Below are 15,500 nucleotides of genomic sequence, written 5' to 3'. Positions count from 1 at the left end.
AGCTTTCAAATGAGATTTTCTGGCACTTCCTGAGGCACTTGTAGTCTCCAAAGACTGTTTTAATTAAGACTCGGGAGATTAATTCTCACTGCTGGTGGCTGTTGTGGTATAAGCCCAGCACCTACACCAAACAGATAAATTCATGCAAGTAATTGAGCCAAAACACTTTAATATCAACTCCCAAGGACTTATGATTGTTTTCTCACCAAATCTGTAGAGAGAAAAGAATCGTGCTTGATAAAGCAAGAACTAACTGTTCACAAAATAAAGCAACTAAAGTGTTCCCATTATAAAAGGTTGACTTGCCATGTTTAATAAAATAGATCTGGTCTCAAATTCTAGCATACCTGGCTGACTTAGGCTCAAGTTTTAGTTTTTAAGCTCCACTTGGATTTGTACACAGACACACATACTTAGACACAGACACACACACACAGACACACAAATACACCTACATACACACACACTCACACACAAAACCACCACCACCAACAAAACAATCATACAATCTTGTGGTTTATTTCTTGAAAATGCCTACTCATTTACACAGACCTGAAGCTACACCTGAAGCTATATCCCCTGATTCCAGCAGTTTACAGTCTAGAGAGATGTAGACTCTAGTTTTGCGTTCTCTTGAAGGGCTGCCAGGTAGCAAGCATTGTGGCAAACATTTCATGTTGTATTTGATTACTTATTCCATATGCAAGGATCATGAAGTTATGAACATTTTCAGCTATAACTGCTATTGATTAAAAATTCCAGATTACTTGAAACTGGGCATTTCAACCCTGGTACTTTTGTTCCCCGTCTCTGTATTACATAGCCTACACCTGAAGAATTTCTGGGATGGGGGTGACAAAGGATATCAACAGTGTACCTACCTCAAGCTGTAGCCTAGAGGTTCTTCATAGGCTTTGGAAAAGCTCCTACTTCAACTCCAGGTCAGTGAATGGACAGCGGTTTGTCTATTTTTAAGCCTTTTTAAATGGGAAGTCCTTTTATGGACAGAAGAGTGGAAGAGACGGAGTAGGAGTTCTTTCTTATATATAGTTGCTTTCCAAGAATGGGAGGGTCCATAGACCCCAAGAAAGTGAAGCAAATCCTGGGTATAATATTGAAAACTAATAATAACTGTTAAGAAGTAGCTAACAGTCGGGCGGTGGTGGCGCTCGCCTTTAATCACAGCACTGGGGAGGCAGAGGCAGGCGGATTTCTGAGTTCGAGGCCAACTTGGTCTACATAGTGAGTTCCAGGACAGCCAGGGCTACACAGAGAAACCCTGTTTCAAAAAAAAAAAAAAAAAAAAAAAAAAAAGAAAAAAAAAAAAAGAAAAAGAAAAGTAGCTAACAGTTGTCAAATGTCAATAGACTGCTTATATATACAGTGCTGAGCAGGCTTTTTCTGATGGACCATTTGAGAAGATACACCAAATGGTTGTCACCTGATCATTTGCTACCGAAAATTAATGTAAAATTTTGCCATATAGGAAAATACTTCTCGCTACTATTCTATCTTTCTTATCCATTGCCTAGCTTCTCAGTGGTTTATGATGGTAAATTACCAATACTGAGGTCTGTGGATTCCACTTAGACTCTTTTTGGTCAGGTTCTTCTTTCCTAAGTATATGTTGTGTCTTTTGTCTCATTTTTAGTGCTGTGTAACCCGTCTTCTGCTTTTCAACTCATTTGGCAAGTTTCCCATTTTCTAGTAACAAAAATTTGTGCTTCTGCTTTTGAACTCTATCATCAAACAAAACAATACAGAAATGAAACTACCAACATTTTCAAATGTTAAGTTGCCGTTAGAGCAGGTAACAGATATTTTGACAAGGTCTCGCTCTAAAGTCCGTGGTTGTCAGCTGTCTGTACAGGCTGGTGAAAGAGCTCTAATTTTTCTCGGTTTGTTTAACTGACAGCCCGTGCTCAGTGAGTAGGAAGGCTCTTCAACACCTTCTCCAGACCACAGATAAAATCTCATCCTATGGATTTGACTCTTTGAGACACTCTGTATTACCATCTAGTGCGTCCCTTTCTGTAACTGTCTATTTTTATAGCATAATATTCTCAAGGTTCATTTATGTTATCTTATGTTACAAAATTAATTTTTGTGGTTGTATAATATTCTATTGTATATATTCACTTATTCATTATTTATTTCTCTGTGAGTAGACAATTAGTATATTCCCATATCTTAGCTACTATGATTAATGCTTAAATTAATACAGAAATCTCTTTTTATATAGATGGCAATTATTTTAGATATTATGCAGAAGTACATTGCCTAGATCATATAACAAGTAGTTTTAAATATCTGGGAACTCTTTTTTATTGATTTCTACCGCTGCCATGACAATTTCCTTTCTATCTACAGTATATAAAGTGCTCAAGCAACAACTCAAAACTTAACAAGGAAAACTACACCAAATTAAGCAAATTATTTATTATTTTATTCATTTACATCCCAAATGCTGCCCCCAGTCCCCGTTCACAGAGTTCCTCCTCCATCCTCTCTCCCCTTCACCCTTGAGAGAGCAGCCTTTCACACCCCATATCCTCCCCACCCAGATGCATCAAGTGTCTGCAGGATTGTCTCATTCTCTCCCACTGAGGACAGACACAGCATCCCTCTGTTACACATGGGTTGCCAGGGGTTTCTGACCAGCCCCTGTATGCATTTGGTTGGTAGCTCAGTCTCTGGGAGGTCCCAGGAGTACAGATCAGTTGACACTGTTGGTCTTCCTTGGGTGTTGTCATCTCCTTGAGGGCCTTCAGTCCTTCCCCTAACTCTTCCCTAAGGGTCATCAACCTCTGTCCAATGTTTGTTATCCATAGAAGACTTAATGATAGCCGACAAGGATAAAGCTTTCTAAGGACCACTAGTCACCTGACAAATGTAAACCGAGCCATGATGAGGTCATCTCTGACCTTTATGTAACCATGTACTACAGGCAGCAAGTAACCATGGGGATGTGAGGAGATGAGAAGGACATTCATTTTAAGGAAGTACTTTTCATTTTGCCTCCTCATCTGCTTGTTTATAGATATGATAACATATTTAAATGCATGTCTAAGCATGCAGAATAGTTCATATATATTTATATACTGTGTAATAGTGTGCTGTGTATGTATAGCATGCATATTCACACAGAGTAATGATACTTCTTAAAGATTCAAAGCCCAAAGGAATAGCAAGAAGGTGAGAGAGCCAAGACTGGAACAGAAACTGAGAGAAGAAAATGTGTAATGGAGGACCATTCATCAGCCATTGGAAAAGAGAGTACTGGGACTCAGAGGCATTTTGTGTTGCCAAGCATGAGGTGGTGGGCAGGGTGAGACACTATTTCTCATTCCTATCAGCTGTCCGGATTTGTTGTATTATGGAGCAGCCATTACAGATTTCCAAGCACCATACCTTTAGGAGTTTCAGGATTTGTATTTATCAAACTGGAACCGAGGAATGAGATAGGGGATTTGGGGGCCACTTATCTACTGCTGTAATCAAGCAGGATGGATGGAAAAACAATTCTGACATAGTCAGAATAAGCAGCCATTCTGTGGTCAAAACAGCATTAAATGGGATTCGAGAAGCATAGCTCCAGTCCTGGATATGAGACTAAGAAAGGGGGGAGGAGGGGAAGGATGAAATAATCCGAATAACTTACTTTCAACACATGGGTTTCTTGGTTCACTGTACCACTTTATTTGATCATAACAGTTCTGTGTACACAAAAGATAATTTTATAAGCAAGAAAATGGAGGCTCTGTAAGTAACCCTTCCCTCATCAACAGACATCATAAACTGAGGAGAGGATTTTAGAACAAAACCTAAGAAGTTCTAAATCACAAGCTTCCCCATTATCCCACCCCACATCCTCACTAGCTGTACAGGTGACTCTGGGATACACCTCCCTGAACTGCCCCATGTTTGTATGCAAGCTGGAGCAGCCTGTTTTCATGGCTAATTTCCAACTATGTTTGCATATGGACATGCTCATGCCTTTGTGCTTGCCAGCATGTGAGGTCAGAGTAATGCACATCTTACCCAGATCTTTGATAAGTGAGACACAAGGCAGAGCTAAGCTACAAATGCTTCCCTGAGGGTTCAGGTGAGTCACTCCCTCTGACTGCATTCAGACCCGAGAAGGATGCCAGGGAATACATGACTTTGCAGAGAACGGCTTGAAAATCACCGTGTGTGCTTACTCTAAAGTCTACAAAAGTATATGTGCTCGCACATGTGTGTTTGTGGGTGCTTGTGTGAATGTGGATGCATTGTGCGGATAAATGATGGCAAATACTGCTTTTCGTCCAATGAAACCTCCTAGGAGACTTCTTTTTCACAGTTCTACACTGTGGAAGCTCATTCAAAACAAAAAAAAAAAGTAATTTGGCACTTGTTCTGCAAGGACAGGCTCCACCCACTGAGATGACCCCCATTACTTCTTATGGGAACTGCTTCGTTTTCCAAGACTCTAAAAATGATGCTGCAAACCCATTTCCCTGAGTCCTTGTCTTGACATGAATCTTAACAGACTGTGTGGATGTTAGGACATACATTTCTTCTCCAGTCTTGGTTGCCCATTTGTCAAATGAGAGCAATCCCTGAATTTTCTTTTGGCTTTGACATTCTGTGATATTACTTCTATGTTACAACTTTAAATAAGAAAAACAATTAGGTATTCTTATATTTCCACAGTGTTGGCTTCCTATGGGCTGATAGTCATCTGCCATGGATGAAATTGCTTTTTAATAACTACTTGTTATAAAATTTTAAGTTTCTCCTTCAAGGCATGCATGTATTCCTATATCTAGCTATTTAAATGCAATGTGTGGAAGAGCTTAAATATAATTTTCCATCCTAATTTTATTGGTTGCACTTTTGGTCTGTGTGTGACATATGTAATAAAAGCTATGCTTGTGCAAGGCAGTGGTGGCACATGCCTTTAATCCTAACACACTGGGAGGCAGAAGCAGGCAGATTTCTGAGTTCGAGGCCAGCCTGCTCTACAGAGTGAGTTCTAGGACAGCCAAGTTACACAGAGAAACCCTGTCTAGAAAAAAAAAAGCTATGCTTGGTAATTTAAAGGCCACACAACACCACTTCTCAGAAGATGGGCACAGAACTGGGCTCAGCAGAGTGGTTGAACATCTCTCTTGCCTCTGATGCTTTTTTCTCCCTATTTATCTCCAGTATTAAAATAGTTTTTCAACATCTGTGGGTTTTCCATAAAAATCCTCATTTTCAAACACACCAGCCACACAAAGGGGAAAACATTCTTATTTGGGATAGCAGGCACAACCAAGAATGAACCAACTAGAGAAAGAATTAGCTAGAGGTCTTTTTAAACGTTTTACAAATAATCTAGTATAACAGCTCCCCTGATGAGATGATGCTGTGAAAGTATAGACCCTTTGGCTACAGTGGTAGAAATCCCCAAATCAAAATATTATTCCTCTCTATCCTGGCCACATAAGGTTGGAGTGGCATCTGTTTTCACACCACATACTTAGTGAGCATTGTAGGAGGAGCTGTGTGAAACAATCCAAGTACAATTTCACATTATCTACTGTAATCGAATTTAGATCCAACCAAAATATCTAAAAATAGGTGACTCATCTGACATGGCTTATGAAATCATTCACAAACTATGAATTCATTTAAAATGAAAATGGTAAAGACTATGAGAAAGTGCTGAAAATATTTAGATGGCCATTTTATGTATAAAAACAGACAGCACTGTATATCTTCCTATTGCAAATTTGTGAAAATGTACATTAATATAGACCAGGATTTGATAGACATGAAGAAATATCACTTTTATTAAAAATCTTAACTCCATGGATAGCTCTCAGTAGGACAATACTTAATTTGACACTATCGTGCATATTTTTGACACTGGAAGACCCAAGTTCCTTTATCGCACCTTGTTTTAATGTGAGAGTCATTGCGAACAGAAGCTTCCTCTTAAGGTTGCTGCTGACTCCAGTCCCACAATGGTACAGCCTGCAGCCTGGCCTTTTGTGCATCTAAACTGGAGAGAAGATTGTATAACCTTTCAGAAATTCTGGGTATTTCACAGCTCTAATTCTTCCTCTAGGGGAATATTTTAAAGTAGTTCCTTTTCTGGTTTCATAAATTTTCATTTTCAAACTTTTGCCCTCAGTCTCTTTCTAATGAACTTTCTTCTGGGGAAGAAAAAAAAAAGGAGGAGAAAGAAATCCTTCCTGAAATTTCATGCTGTAGAAATACCTATGGGTATGATTCCCCATGTGAGTATGTCAAATTTAATTAGATTGTGCTTTCTGTTACTTAATGACTCAACCGAGCTTACAAGTCCAAGATCATAACCTCCCTAGTAGGCTGCGGAGGAAGTGCTTTTAAGGGACAGCTATTCATGTCATCCAGTCATAATTATGTTACACCATGCCTAGGAAATAATAAGAATAGTAATGCTCACTTAATTAGACCGGTCACCCAAGGATCCACAAGCATTTTACCAAGTTCTTCCCTCAGGCGTTTGCACCCAAGAAACAGGGAAGCAATATGAAAAGTCATGCTTCTGAGGATATCTTTTCTTCCAGTGGTGGCATTGAGTAGTCTCAGTGCTTGGTTTTTGAACAGCTTCACAGCTCATTAGCAGGATCCAGTAGAATCTAGCAGGGCAATCCAAGGCTAGGTACCACAATAGATGTTCCATAGATACGAATAAAGGCAAACATATGAAGGAACATAGCTTTAAGTGGGTAAAAGTGTTCTTATTTTGGAAAACTCTGAAGTTTCTAGGAACTACAGTCATGTGTAGTCCATCTACTTTCTAGCTCATGTTCTATCATTTTGAGCTCTCCCATGCCTATGAACATAAAACCAATGAAGGAACATGTAAAAATGAATGAGATCAGAGAGAAGAGTTTCTTAACTTGATGTAAGCCAAAAGGGAGAGGAACATTTCTTATACCTGTGCTAAATATCCGTAGGCTCATGGAGTTTGCAGTGGCCTTTGGGAGGCCATGTTGCAATAGCATCTCCAGCTTTATAATTATCCTTCCAGTGATGTGTGTGTGTGTATGCATGTGTGTATATATATATATGTCTGTGTGTGTTTATGTGTATGTGTATGCATGTGCACATGTATATGTGCATATGTGCATGTGCGTGTACCTGTTCATGTCTATCTCTGTGCATGTGTGTGCATGCATGCATGTGAATATGTAAGTGTGTGTATGTGTATGTCTGTGTGTATGTGTATGCATCTGTATTTATGTCTGTGTATATGTGAATGTTTTGTGTTTGTGCATGCATACATGTATGTGTGCATATGTTTGTGTATTTGCATGTTTATGCAAATATATTCTCCTCTGGAGTCATATGTAGCAGGTAGAGACCTTGGACGTCTTTCTTTATTGATCTCCACTCTTTCCTCTTGATCAGATTTTTCTCATTGAACTTGGATTTCTTAATTCTGCCAGACAGTGAGTTCCTAGGACCTATCTGTTTTCACCTCTCGGTACACAGAGTACAGGTAGGTGCCACTATACCTACGTTAATATGTGGGTGTTGTTGATACGACCTCAGGTTCTTGTGCTTTTGCAGCACACACTACCCACTGAGCCAATTTGAGAGTCCTTCAGTGATTATTTTATCTAGTGTGCACACCTGGGATCTTTAGTAGTCTATCTTACCAATAACAAATGTTTAGTATAAATATAATTTGAATTAACACTATTTAAATTGAGTAATCAGAACAAAAATTTCTTAGACTAGAACTTGAAAAGATCACTTAGTAAATGGTCCTTGAGACCATTTTGAGCAAATCATCTCACAAAGTATTTGGGGACAATATTTGGGAGAAATTGGAACATGGTCCAAGCAGTTGATTAGGTAGAAGTACAAAGAAAGCTTAATTCCCCACACCTTTAAATACAAACTTATTTGGAAGAAAGTTGTGGCAAAAAATATTTAAGACTATCTAAATGAGGACACCCTGAGTTTAAAGTGATGTCTAAATCCAGTGATTGGTATTGGGAAGACAGTGTCTTCCAAGCAAGCATTAACCAAAAAAGCCAATGAAAGATGAAGGCTACAGTGAAGATTACAGTACCATAGGTGAAGGAACTTGGAGGGACATGGAGGTGGGAGAGAAAGTGAGCATTCTTCTCTACAGCCTACTAAGAAACAGGGAGATCAGCACACCTCGATTTTTCATGGCTGCCTCTAAGAATGTTGCTTTTAGCCCTTGCATGTAGTAAGTTTTCATAAGAGCTCTGGCAAACCATTACAGACTGAGCAGTAGATGGCACCTAGGAATATTGGAATTAGTCCCATAAAAGTTTGATATGAGAATAATATTGAAAACATGTGGGACTTTTAAAAATTGTCTTAAATTTCCTTAGAATATATCATCAAGATTAGAGATTTTATGGCAAAATGATAACTGTTAAACCTAAGAATTGGATATTTGACACAATATAATGCTCTGTGCTAAATGTTATGACAAAAATAAATCCTAGAAATAAATGTTGCCCTTAACTCACATATATTTCAATGTTTGATACTTTCACTAAAACAATAATTAATTCTCCAAGTAGACACTTAATTGTACAAGTTATCTTCCAGTATTTAAAAGAAATGCTCTGCCCTTTATAATTTGCCCCATATGACTATTGGGTGGTCTAATAATCTTGTCACAAGAATTTTCCATGGCTTTCTCTGTTTGGTTCTCAAAATCCATTTCAAAGCTCTTCTCTGTGCCTCCTCAAGTCTTTCTTCATCTCAGGTAAAATCATTGATTTATACTGGGACTAATCAATAGGCTTCTCAGTAATTTGGGCTCTAATTCTCACCAAACTGGGCAATCTGCTGTACATAGCAGCAGCCATGCAGTCTCCACTTCAAACCTCAATCTACTTTTGTGGTCCTGGAATTAGGTGTGAGGTTGTATCACTCTTATGCTTCATATTCAAGTCTTCAGGTGACAGTTTATTTCATCAGCCCCAAAATTAGCAGCCAAGATCAATGCCTGATAAAACGGCATATAGTCCTTTTTAAAATAGAAAACAATGCCAACAAATGACATTTCTTTCTGTTATTTATTGGTTCTCTTTGTTTCACTGATGAAACATAACCATCTATTTGTTCTATAAGAGTTAAAGGAGATTTTTCTCACAATGTGGATATATAAGTCCATCTTTCAAGTCTGGGAAATCACTGTAGTTTGGAGGAATATGGAAACTCACATGTCTAAGGTCAGTGGCTGTTGTTATTAGTTTGTCTTTATTTTATATGGCCCATATATTTGCAAAATTAGGCACTAATGTCTCCAAGAGTTATCATTTATCTTTCAGTGTGTGAAGACATGTCTCAGATGGTGTTGAAAAGGCACATGGATGACACTGCTATTTTGGGAGGAGTCTACTTTCCAGTTTCTCCTGGATTAAAAAAAAACAGGCTCTCCAAATCCACCTTATCAACACACAGAAGCCACTAAACTGCACCATTCAGTCCTTCCTTCTCCCTCCAATTTAACTCATTGAAAGTCAGGGATTTTGTTTTTGCACAGAAAGTCAACCAGCAGATTGTTCTATTTCTATTCTATCACCATCCATAAGGAAATGAAGGGTCTCTAGAAGGTGGGTCTTGGTTTCACCTAACTTATCCAAGTTCGTCCCAAAGCAAACCCCATTATGATTAAATGACCAGAGTTATTTGCTTAGGATTTATGAGATGAGAGATATGCTATAAATATTGTCACATATATCCGAGATGGGTGTTTATAAATTGTACACACCAGCTCTCTTATACAGCTACTTATTTAGGAAAGGTCTCCTCATTCTTATTACCAGTTCTTAGAGACATTTTACCAAGCCTCCCAATCTCAGCAATATCTTCCATCTAACTTTTCACCGTAATATGGGGTGTATATTTTCATATCTATGAACCCAAATTTGCTGGCCAGTATTTTCATTGCTATTCACCCAATAGAATAACAGAACAGTTTCAGAAGGTTAAGAAATATTAAACACGTAAACAAACAGAATATATCTGAAATCTAGAATTCTTTGTCAAAAGACTTTTTATCAATATATTTCAGCCTAGCCAACATTTCCTCTCATCCTTCTCTTGGTTTATAATCTTATATTTCTCAGAACATCTATTATCTTATGCTTCCTTCACATTTTCTCTCCCTGACTGCTATATTGATTACCTTCATGGATGACAGCTAAAATATAGGAGAGATATCTCTATTTGGCATCAATAAACAGCATGCATTTGACTAATACATATCAGCTATATATAGGACTATTTTGACATATTACTTACTATCTGTTTATACTATCTGCTTATTTATTTTTTGTTTTTTTTTAAAGATAGAATGAGCTAAGCCTAAAATAAGACATTTTAAAAACTATGCTACATAAAAGGGGAGAGAGAGAGGGAAAATACTTAGTTTGGTTTCTTTAAGCTACTAAAACAAGCATTCTCTTTATTATATACACTTGATTGTTTTTCTTAAATTTAACAAAACCTTTCTTGAAGAGGTTGCAAAGCATTACAAAATACATGTCCTTATGGAATGTTATTGATTGAAATGTTTCTTAATGATAAGTCAATAATGTCAAAGGTACACAATTCATTGATTAATTTTCAAGTATGAGTCCATGCAGGAGGTAACTGACAATATACAATTTCATCAGTGGCATTATTAGAATCAATACTGTGCAGGCTCTGGAATCTGAAAGACCAGGATTCTGTCCAGGTCTCACCACAGCTAAAGAGCCCTGCATCTTTAGACAAGTGTCAAGTCTTTGTACCTTTTCCCTTATATGCAAAATGATGATAGTAGTATGTGTCTAATACGAAGGCTAAATGAGCTTCAGCCTTGATCAATCTAATTAAGTAAGTATATGTACTAAATAAATGATAACTCTTATTTCTATAATCTTAGCCAGCACTGCTAGGCTGTTGACTTAATGGTAGCAATGGTGATGTTCTTATTAAATGTGCAAAGGATTTAGCTAAGGAATTAAGCCATTTCTAAGTACTATGTGGAAAATATATCAAATAAGTAAAACGTAACATCAAAAACTAGTTTGAACTTTGAAAGACAGATCAGTATTAATCCCCTATTGACTCATGGAGGAAGCTACAGGCATTAGAGAAAGTAGGTGGTATATTCAATATTTCATCTAGCTTTTCCCCCAGGCTCTCTCCAATGATAACTTGAAGAACCTGTTGGGAAACACGCACTTTTCCATTTTCCCCTGGGGAATCAGTGAGCGCCTACAGATGTGGAAAAAAAAAAGAGTGTAATATCATTAGACAAATTCCAATCTAAATAATTATCATATTTTATAAAGATTTAAATAAATTCAGCAATTAATTTTCTCTGATTGTTTCTCATTATGTTTGTGAGCTTTTATTCATGGGAATTTCACAAAACAAAAGACACCAGGACTTCTCATGCAAGTGTTGCTTTGGGGAGTGTTGTAGTCTTATTCTACCAAATTAAGACATTCAAAGAACAATGAGCAGAAGCCCTTGCCTTTCTTTCAAGTCCCTGAAACAGGAATGTAAGATAAATTTGCTTGTTTAGAGAAAATAGTGGGAATCTAGAAGTCATAATGTATTCAGGGCAGGAAAAAAAAACAAAAACAAAAACAAATTCAGATCATTGTAAAAAAACACACAGCTAACAGCTTAAAATTCCTGCTGATTTAATACATTTTAGGCTGTAAGTACTTTGACAAGTGGATATCACTAAGTTGAACCCCGAAAGATAAATGCCTACAAGAAATTGACAATTATAAATCATAATTCCCAAACTTTATGTATAGGATGATACTGGAATTGATAAAACAGTTTCCTTAGGAATATCTTTATAATTTGTTGTTAAGGACATTAGTCAGAACATAAACATTTCTGTTAGATAAAAACTCTTTGGTACATTTTATATCTACAAGAGTATTTTTGTTTGGATATAAAGTCTCCCTTTATGAAAGGGTTCGCAACGCCATAAGAAGAACAATATCAGCCAACCAGACAGTCCAGAGCTCCCAAGGACTAAACCCCCAACCACAGAATACACATGGAGGGACCCATGGCTCCGGCTATATATGTCGCAGGGGATGGCCTTGTTGGGCATCAATGGGAGGAGAGGCCCTTGGTCCAATGAAGGCTCAATGCCCCACTGTAGGGGAATGCCAGTGCAGGGAGGTGGAAGTGGGTGGGTAAGTGGAAGAACATCCTCATAGAAGCAGGAGGAGGGACAGGGGATAGAGGGTTCGGGGGGGGGGGAGGTGACCGGAAAAGGGGATAACACTTGAAATATAAATAAAGAAAATATTCAATTAAAAAATAAAGAAAGAATGAAAAAAAAAGATGATTTACACGTGGAAGACCTGGTTGCCAAAGAATTCAGAACTTGATTTTGTGTAAAATCATGAACTGTCTACCATCATCAATATATTTGTTGATCTACTGACAGATTCACAAATTTATGCCATTGTTGGAAGATAGAAGTTATTTTCCGAGGTAAAACATAATTGGAAGAATCAGATAAATAGGTGGATGTTCTTAAAGGCTATATCTTACTATTGGCCCCTTGCTCTTGCACTCAAACTCCTTTAAAGGAATTAAGTAATTTTGCTTCCCACAAGTTCCCCATTAGGATGTTTTGCCTCCCTGTGGTTAGAATTAGGATATTTTACCTTCCTAGGTATAGGATCAGTAGTGATAGAACCAAGATACCACTGAATTCTGAAAAAAAAAATGAGCCAAAATAAATATCTTCAAGTTATGTTCTCTGATATGTTCACAGTAACAAAATCAAACATAACACAAAACAATAACAACAACAACAACAACAACAGCACACTATTAGAAAGACAAGTACAATGAATAATGGGATGTGTGCTTCAGAAACTTTGGATATGATTTTATCAAGTATCATAAAATGGAAAACTAAGTTAGTTTTCCACCTAAAAGTTTATCATCAGAGTAATGGGCAATTTTGCTATTTAGTCAAAAGATGAGAATGATAAGATATAAATAGTAGAGACTGTGCTGGTGAAGCTTCAAATGGAATCTATGGGTGGATGGCATCTTGTGAATATCTGGTGAAGAACTTGTCTACAGTTTGTCTATACCCCAAGACTTTGTGTGAAGCTGTAAACATAGCAAAGAATTTAATCTGGCAGAGGAAAATTCAAGGCAATATAGCATTCATATGTGACATTTCTGTGACTAGTTCCTTTTACAGAGAAAATTAGAAACAAAACTGACAGATATGCAGTTTTTCTAGAAAGAGTGTTATAACACATAATAACATGCTCCCTTAAGAGATCAGTTCCATTAAAAAGAAGCCAAGTTCTTGGATCTGAAATAACAGGAAACATCACACAGGGCATCTTGGCAATTGCCCTCCATTTCACCCATCTAATGGTCCAGCTTATAAATAAGTAATTTTATTTGAAAGAGTTGGGTTTGAGAAGAGAGCATGGTAGAGTAGCCCTTGGAGTAGCCTTTTTGCCCAGGAGTACCCAGGAAACAACTTTGTACTATTCTTAGATGCCCAGGCAATCAAATATTGCATCAGCTACAGTCTTTGGGGTTGTATATAATTCGTGAACTGTTCCCCAATTTTAGCATCCTGCATTTGATACTGTTTTTGGCAGTAGTGGCAAATGTAAGTGTGAGAATATGGAAACTTCTTCCCAGGCTTAAAAGAAGGATCCCTGCAGGCATGTCCTGAATGATTGATATTTGAGGCCAAAGCTGCAATGGAGATACCAGGAAGATAGCAAGCCCAGGTACAGAAGAAAGATGTAGGCATGACAGAAGCTAGCTCAAGAGAGAGTCCATGTGAGCTATAAAGCTGTATGTACCTGCCTCCCTGAAATCCTTTGGGGGGTCATATCACACCACCATATGCTCTAGATATAAGGTGTAGAACCTAGAAATTGATGTTTGTCTGCTTGTGTTTCACTATTGTTTAATGCACCCCTGCCTTACTATTTTTCCACTCTCCCCTTTAGAAAGAAAGTGATTATACTATATCATATCTTGATGGGTTTGGACTTTTTGGTACTATTGAGAGTATAGTTGGTGTTATACTTTGGATTAGAAATGTATCACTAAGGCCCATGGATCTAACATCCAGTCCACACTGGCACTGGTATTTTTAGATGATATGGGATGTATCAGTTAGGGCATGTGTCACTGAAGATAGGCTGCTGAGAGTAACAACTAAGCCCTGGTTCAGGTCCCATCTTCTGTTCCTGCTCCGTGGTCAAAGAGTGAACAAGCCATTGTTAATAATCTTACCAACCTAGAGCCACATCACTATGTATGCACTTTCAGCCATAATGGTACCCTGTGAAAAAAAGAACCCAGATGAATAGTTCCTTCCTTAAGTTAGTCTGTCAGGTATATAGTCATATTAATGAGAAAGGTAATTAACCCAGGCAGTTTTGAAAAATCAATACATACTCAGTAATGAAATAAAATAGTAAAGTGAAATAAAGAGCCATATGTTTTGTTTGTGTTTCCCATGCTAGGGGATCCTGTGGAAAACCTGAAAAAATTGTGTGTCTGTGGTGGAGTTTCTGAAGAAAGCCATTTACATCAAAGACTAGAAATTATAACTCAATTTCCTTTCTCCCCTAAGTAACTTTAGGTTTATATGTGGGACCACTCTATTTTCAAGATTGTATTAAAAGATCCCAATGAAAGACCATTCACTGACTCAAAAGTGTGATAGAGAGAATAACTGAATTGCAGTCAGTGAGGTAAGTGTTGGAGGAATGAAGATTATAAGTAAATTCATGAAAATGTTTAGACATACAAGAGATGTCATGGAAAAGTTACTGAAAGACAGAGGTATGGAAGTGTTTTACATCACTTAGCAACAGAATATAGGCATGTTAGGACAGAAACGGGAGTCGACTTGTTCTCATCTTTCTATTGTAGTGTGGCACGGATATTTCCTTGAGGCATTTTTGTGGTCAAACCTAAACTACAGTCAAAGATAAACACAGACATGGGCTTTGGGCCATAGACCCTCCGTTGGGATGTCTCAAATTCTTGAGTAAAGTAACTGTGTCAATGACTGAGTAATAGGCATACTTACTGATTCTGAGGACTCTCAATGCTGGACAATATCAGGCTGTGTGTCACTGAAGGTAGGCTGTTAAGCGTTATACCGAGCCCACCTCGGTTCCTGATTCATGGTCATATAGTGAACCAGCCATTGTCAATAGTCTTCCCAACCTAGAACCACATCACTATGCACTTTCAGCCATAATGGTACTCTCTGAAAACATGACCTCACATGAATAGTTTATACCAATATCAGGCCATATGTATAGTTTTAGCTTTGAGTCCAGAGCCCCCTCCCCCCCCCTTTTTTTTTATATAATTTAGTACCGAAAAAAAAACAGTAAAAGAAAGACATTTGACACTTCAGATATAAAATAATGGTAAACTATTGCAGCTGTTTTTATATA

At 37.7% G+C, this 15,500-nt stretch overlaps 1 protein-coding gene across 5 annotated transcripts in view; it reads right to left on the bottom strand.

Annotated features, from left to right (window-relative positions):
• Lsamp (limbic system associated membrane protein) overlaps positions 1 to 15,500 on the bottom strand; it is a 2,132,018-nt gene that overhangs the window by 410,232 nt on the left and 1,706,286 nt on the right. The window lies entirely within an intron of this gene.

This window comes from Mastomys coucha, unplaced genomic scaffold (assembly GCF_008632895.1).
Source record: "Mastomys coucha isolate ucsf_1 unplaced genomic scaffold, UCSF_Mcou_1 pScaffold12, whole genome shotgun sequence".
NCBI classification, from domain to species: Eukaryota; Metazoa; Chordata; class Mammalia; order Rodentia; family Muridae; genus Mastomys; species Mastomys coucha.
Note: the sequence above shows the minus strand (reverse complement) of the source record. Positions and strands in the feature narration are given on the sequence as shown.